Source organism: Sorex araneus, chromosome 6, assembly GCF_027595985.1.
Source record: "Sorex araneus isolate mSorAra2 chromosome 6, mSorAra2.pri, whole genome shotgun sequence".
NCBI classification, from domain to species: domain Eukaryota; kingdom Metazoa; phylum Chordata; class Mammalia; order Eulipotyphla; family Soricidae; genus Sorex; species Sorex araneus.
Genome location: NC_073307.1, coordinates 154,917,211 through 154,924,729, shown reverse-complemented (window position 1 = coordinate 154,924,729; position 7,519 = coordinate 154,917,211).

Here is a 7,519-nt window from a genome sequence, read left to right as displayed (position 1 = left end):
CCCTGCCTCAGAACCATTTTTTTTTTTTTTGCTTTTTGGGTCACACCCGGCGATGCACAGGGGTCACTCCCGGCTCATGCACTCAGGAATCACTCATGGCGGTGCTCAGGGGACCATATGGGATGCTGGGAATCGAACTCAGCTTGGTCGCATGCAACACAAACGCCCTCCCCGCTGTGCTATTGCTCCAGCCCTTTTTTTGCTTTTTAGGTCACACCTGGCGATACACAGGGGTTACTCCTGGCTCTGCACTCAGAAACTACCCCTGGGGGTACTCAGGGGACCATATGGGATGCTGGGAATTGAACCTGTGTCAGCCACATGCAGGGCAAACGCCCTACCCGCTGTACTATTGCTCCAGCCCCACAACTTGTTCTTTCAATATATAGTTTGGGTAAATCTTTTTAAATAAGCACTTAATATACATTCATTCATTCATTCGTTCATTTATATACACACATAAATACAAACATGAATGTCATAAAAGTGCCCCCAAACCCACCAGATATTTGCTTTTGTGTGTTTTATTGATTGAGTTTCTGTGATTTACAATACCGTTAATGATGATTTCCTATGCACATAATATCAACACCACACCCCTCACCAATGTACCCGCCCCCCTTCCCCAAGGGCCCAGCACCCCTCCCTTTCTACCGAAATCCAGATTCTTGGACTCAAAATCTCCAGCACTATTTATACTCTGCCATGCCCTTGCAGTAAATAAACGAACTCCAAGGAATTTATCCATTTCCAGTTCATGCTGCAATTGGGTGGGCTTAAGGCCAAGATAAAAATAGATAAACTAATAGAAGCTTGGAAGCAGGATCATTTTTATTTAGATGTTCTGGGAGGGGAGAGGGCGGGGAGGTTACCCTCCCATTCAAACAATCCCTGCCTCTCCTGGAAATTCTTTGGAATGTGGAATGCCTGAAACTTGAACTTTATACTTACATGTTTTATTTGTTTGGAAGGAGAACAGGAAAGGGAGTGGATACACTTCAGAATTCAGCTCCAAAGAGTTATAAAGTCTCAAATATTGTGTAAATGCTTAATTTGATTTTCTATCTGAAGGTTATGCCCTGTACACGCGGACGTGTAAACGATGGAAATTGAATTACTTACTTTAAATACTGACAATCAAATTTGATTTTCTGGTGTGACATTGCAACGCAAAGGGTTCATTTGAAATAAGATTTGGTGAAGAGAAAACTCAATATTTGAAAGTCGGATGTAAAGATCTGCTAATAGCAATTATGCAAATGGGAGCGCAGGAGATGACAACGCTATGAAAATGTCTTTTTGGCACTCTCGAACATTTGGAAAGAGAACATTTAAACACCCCTCCATGACTGCGTGCCTCCCTTTGTGGGGTGTTAGCTGATGCGGCTTCTCAGCCCATTTTGAGCAGGTTCTTATCTCAGGCCCTAAATTCCCCCGCACAGGAAGTGTGACTTTTTTCCTCATCAACTTCTCTTTTGCGCTCCTCACCTACCAGGTGGCAAGAATATTCTGTCAGTTCAGAGCCATCTCAGTCCACTTCACAGTTCCCCCCCTCTCAACACCCACCCGTTTAGACACTCCGCCTCCTCCTCGGGGCTTCTCAAGGACTGAGGAATGAGGGTAGACGAGAGAGAGAGCCGGTGTCTGGCCCTCTGTCAACGTCTGCCCATGCTGGCATTCACCGTGACATCCTTATTCCCATCTGGTCTCCGACTGCCCGACCATGAAGATCATAGTCGTGACCACATGGTCCAAGAGAAAAAAAAAAGCCCCTTTAGCAAGGCAGGTCCAAACAACAAATGACATATCACCTCACACCAGTGACCTATATCAAAAAAGATCAGAAGAAAGTGCTGGCAGGGGTGTCAAGAAAAAGGATCCCTTGCTCGCTGCTGGTGAGAATGAAAACTGGTTCCGCCTCTATAGAAAACAGTATGGCCATTTCTGCAAATATAGCACTACCCAGGGATCTAGCAAGTTCACTCTCAGGCCTCTATCCAGAGAACACAGAAACACAAACGTGAGGGCCCAGAAGAGAGCTGGAAGGGCTGGAACACATGCCTTGCTCGAAGGAGCCCCCAAGGTGGAGGAACTCTATTAAGCAGCAAGCTGGTTCCAAACTGTCCCAAAGAGAATCGCTGTCACGGTCATTGTCATCCCGTTGCTCATCGATTTGCTCGAGCGGGCACCAGTAACATCTCCATTGTGAGACTTGTTACTGGTTTTGGTACATCGAATACACTACGGGGAGCTTGCCAGGCTCTGCCGTGGGGGCGGGACACTCTCGGTAGCTTGCTGGGCTCTCCGAGAGGGCGGAGGAATCAAACCCAGGTTGGCCGAGTGCAAGGCAAACGCCCTACCCGCTGTGCTATGGCTCCAGCCCACCAAACAGAATAAGCTCCACTAATTTGAAAAGATAAATGCCTTCATTCATAGCAAAGGTACAATAACCAAGATCTGGAAAGAGCTCAAGTGTCAGTAGGCAAAGAAGGCATGATAATAGATGCACAGTGGATTACTTCTGAGCGGCAGGGGGACTGGAGGGGGCCATGCTAAGCCAATTAAGTCAGGAGAAAGACAAATGCTGAATGATTTCATTCATATGTGGAGCTGAGTTAGCAAAGAGCAAGGCGGCAGAGAGGATTGAAAGAGTCCAGTAAACTGTGGTGGACAGATACAGACTCCTTGGTGGTAGACATGCTGAGGTCACACTGGATGCCTAAGGCATATAAACATTTACATGCATGTAAACCTGTGCCTCAGATTTTTAAAAAATCATTTTAGGTCCCAGACAGGGGTTAAGGCACCAGGCAGTCCACCCCAGTTCAACCCTCAGCCCTGTCCAGAGTAAACCAGAACATAGTCAGAAGTAGCTCCTGATTTTTAAATTATTGTTTTGGTTTTGGTATGGGGCCACACCCAACAATGCTCAGTAGCTACTCCTGGCTCTGCACTCAGGGATCACTCTCTCTCTCTCTCTCTTTCTTTCCTTCTTTCTTTTATTCTTTTAATTTTATTGAGTCACCGGGAGATAGTTAAAAGCTTTCATGTTTGGGTTACAATCTCACAATGATCAAACACCCATCCCTCCACCAGTGCACATTCCCCACTACCAATATCCCCAATATACCCCCCTTTCCCACCCTCCCCCTGCCTCCATGGCAGACAATATTCTCCATACTCTCTCTCTACTTTTGGGCATTATGGCTTGCAACACAGACACTGAGAGGTCATCATGTTTGGTCCATTATCTATTTTCAGCATGCATCTTCCATCCCAACTGGTTCCTCCAGCCATTGTTTTCTTAGAGATCCCTTCTCTATTCCATCTGCCTTCTCCTCTCCATCGAGAAGCAGTCTTCCAGCTATGGGGCAATCCTCCTGGCCCTTGTATCTACTGTCCTTGGGTGTCAGCCTCATGTGATGTTATTCTATACTCCACAAATGAGTGGAGTCCTTCTATGTCTGTCCCTCTCTTTCTGACTCATTTCACTTAGCATGATTCTCTTCATGTCTATCCATTTATAAGCAAATTTCATAACTTCATCTCTCCTAACAGCTGCATAGTATTCCATTGTGTAGATGTACCAGTTTCTTTAACCAGTCATCTGTTCTAGGGCACTTGGATTGTTTCCAGATTTGGGCTATTGTGAACAGTGCTACAGAGAACATATAGGTACAGATGTCATTTCTACTGTGCTTTTTTGCATCCTCAGGATATATTCCCAGAAGTGGTATTGTGGGGTCATATGGAAGCTCAATTTCTAATTTTTGAAGGACTGTCCATATTGTTTTCCAGATAGGCTGGACCAGTCGACATTCCCACCAACAGTGAAAGAGCATCCCTTTTTCCCCACATCCACACCAGCACTAGTTGCTTTTGTTCTTTTGAATGTGTGCCAGTCTCTGTGGTGTGAGATGGTATCTCATTGTTGTTTTTGTTTGCATCTCTCTGAGGACTAGCAATGTGGAGCATTTTATGTGCCTTTTGGCCATTTTTTTTTTTTGAGGAAACTTCTGTTCATTTCTTCTCCCCATTTCTTGATGGGGTTGAAGGTTTTTTTCTTGTACAATTCTACTAGTGTCTTATATATAAGGGATCACTCTTAGCAGTGCTTGGGGAAACATAGGGATGCCGAGGATCAAACTGGGTTGGTTATGTGCAAGGCAAGAGCCATACCTGTTATACTATCTCTCTGGTCCCCTAAATAAATGTGTGTGTATTTCTGCTTTTGGGATTACACCTGGCAATATTCAGGGGTTACTCCTGATTCTGTACTCAGGAATTACTCCTGGTGTTGCTCAGGGGACCATATGGGATGGTGGGGATCCAACCCAGTCGGTCGTGTGCAAGACAAACGCCCTACCCACTGTACTATCGTTCCAGCCCCCTAAGTGGTTTCTTCAACAACAAAAGAAAGAAAACCCCCAGCCTCTCCCCTTTGCATACTCTCACACTTTCTCCCACATCACTTTACATCTATGGGGAGATGTCTCAGGCTCTCTGCCTGGCCAGCCATTGCTTCTGGATTGTTCCTACAGAAGAGTCTGGGCCACAGGGCTCCTTCACCAACCTTGACATTCTCCTCCCCCTGACTTTCTCCCCTTGACAAGCCTCAGGAATTCTTGTCCAATCTTGGAAAGTCAGAAAGTCCGAGGACAAACTGGCTCTGTCTGCTCGTTTTCTTTATATGCCTGTGGTTAAGGCAGAAGTTTATGCCCTGGGTTATTGACAATTCAAGCTTTTGAAGTTCAAAAGCTTTTTTATCACAAAAGTTTTATCTCTTCCTCGAGTTTCCAAAACATATTTTAAACCTCAAAATCCAGGGATGGACTTTTTTGGTCTTTGCAGTTCCCAGCAACAACCCTACCCCAAGACCTGGCTACTGCGAGGTCTAGCTTAACTGGGAAAGGATCACAGAGTTTAAAACAATAAATTGTCAGACAATATATGCAAACAGTGTATCAAAATATGATCCCCTAATTGTAAGGACTCACAAATCAGCTGCATGATTTAACCCCTCCCTTCCTTACCAGCTTTGGACATGTTGTTACAGCATCTTGTACATGTGTTTTAAATTCTGTTGTTTTCCTTTATAATTGAACACAGTTGTCAGACTTGCTTAAATTCAATAAGCCTCAAATTTACTGTTTTTGGCATACCAAATGATACCTTCCTTTGTCTCAGTTATAAAATCATTAACATCAGCACTCCAGTTCTCCATTTTCCACAATGCTTTTATAAATAAGGGCAAATATGCAATAAAATATCCAAGTAATTACACAAACATGACCATATTTAGATGGCAACACTATAAAAACGAAGCTATTGGCTGGCAGACAGCAGCTCCACGAGGTACCTCAAAATAGTTCCTTGTCGGCTGAAATAGCAAAGTCAAATTTGGAATAGGCAGGAAGTTTAGAGGTGTAGGTGCATGAGAAAGTTTAATAATCACCTGAATTTTGATCCAATCATTTCTGGATCACCCTCACCCATCTCCAAGTATAAACATTCATAACAATTTTATTTGTAAGCACACACGCTACAATTCACCTAAGTATCACACACACACACACACACACACACACACACACACACACGCACGCACGCACGCACGCACATGCACTTAGTTCTCATTTTATCTCATACCAGTATTGCTTACACAACACTTCTGACACCAGGTGTCAAAAAGGCAGCTTTTCTCCACACCCAGCGGTTGTCTGTGACACCAAAAAAGGTGTCCTACAAGACAATTCCATTTTGGCACTAACAAAAGTTAGTTAGTGCAGATCCTATAGGTCCCCTGAGACTGCCCGCCCCTGTCCACACACACACATTTCAGATGACACTCACTAGAGCAGTGGTTGAGGTTGTGTTCCATCTGCCAATATTTTCTATAACCCCCTACCACTCATTTAAAGTACACATTTGTGGGGGCTGGAGCGATAGCACAGAGGGTAGGGCGTTTGCCTTGCACATGGCTGACCCGGGTTCGATTCGCAGCATCCCATATGGTCCCCTGAGCACCGCCAGGAGTAATTCCTGAGTGCAGAGCCAGGAGTAACCCTTGTGCATCGCCAGGTGTGACCCAAAAAGCAAAAAAAAAAGTACACATTTGTGGGGCAGAGAGATAGCACAGGGGTTAATGACAGTATTATGTGCAACTAACCCTGATCATATCGCCACCACGACACAGAGTCTCGGTGCCCAAAGCATGGCTGGGGTGGCCCACACATAAATAGGTAACAAAATAAAATGGGAAAAAGATATAAACATACTCACTAAAGAGAAACAGATACCAAATGAGCATACAGAGGGGCTGCAGTGATAGCACAGCGGGTAGGGCATTTGCCTTGCATATATACATATATACACATATGTATATATACATATATATTACTCTCTATGATTTGTTGCCTACTGTCTGAACTCCATCAAATAGGTCTGGCAATTATGGAAAATGGGTAGGATGTGTCTTATAATGTGTCCAGAAAGTGGTCTGGAGCATGGCAGTGGTTGGGTAGTGGAGGTTGGCTGCCGGGGCTCGGTCCCTTGGGCGGGGTGGGTTCTCCCCGCTCCCCTCTGGGGCGCCCTGAGTGAAAACAGCCTGGCGTGGAGTAAATGAAAATAGAAAGTAAATAGAAAAAAAAAATATATATATATATAATTTTTAAGGACCAAATGATAAAATCTCAGTGTCGGGAGGGATACTGGGAACATTGGTGGTGGAGAATGGAGTGACGACTGCTGAGCACAGACAGAGCAAACCCCAAGAACAGCCAAGTGGGATCCAAGCCCAACTCCTCTCCAAAATAAATAAATATTTAAAGAATGTAGATCTAGAAGACTGACATATTGTTAGCTCACCAAGGCACTGAGATTTTTTTCACATTTTTTTTAAATGAATCACCGTGAGACATAGTTACAGACTTACAGACTTTCGTGATTACATTTCAGTCATACAATGACCGAGTACTCATCCCTCCACCAGTGCCCATTCTCCACTCTCTAGAATTTTATTATGCATCTTGAATTGTTTATTCCCGCACCAACATTCTTCCTTTTGTTTTTATAACATGTAGCGTAGCATTTCCCCTCCACTTTTTTCTCTCTTTATATATTTTCTGGCAGTTTTATGTGTACGTAAGCTTCTAAATCAGAAGTATATTTGGTTTCCCACCTCCTTATTAGAAAGGAAAAAGAAATATTCAACAACTCCTTGAAAATCTATGAGGGCGATCTGGCTGCAACATCTGTCACCCCATTGATCGCCAGAGTTGATTCGGCTGATCTGGCGGGCTAGGATGGTGTCCCCTTCCTCCCTCACCGCTCCATGTGCACCCCTCCCCAAGCGGCGTGCTTGGTTGAAGAGGACGGCCTTCCCCGAGTAGAGACAGTCTCCGGTCGAGGGTATACGAGCAGCTGCGCTCCCCTGCTGTCACTGTCACTGTCACCCCGTTGCTCATCGATTTGTTCGAGCGAGCACCAGTAATGTCTCTCATTGAGAGACTTATTGTTA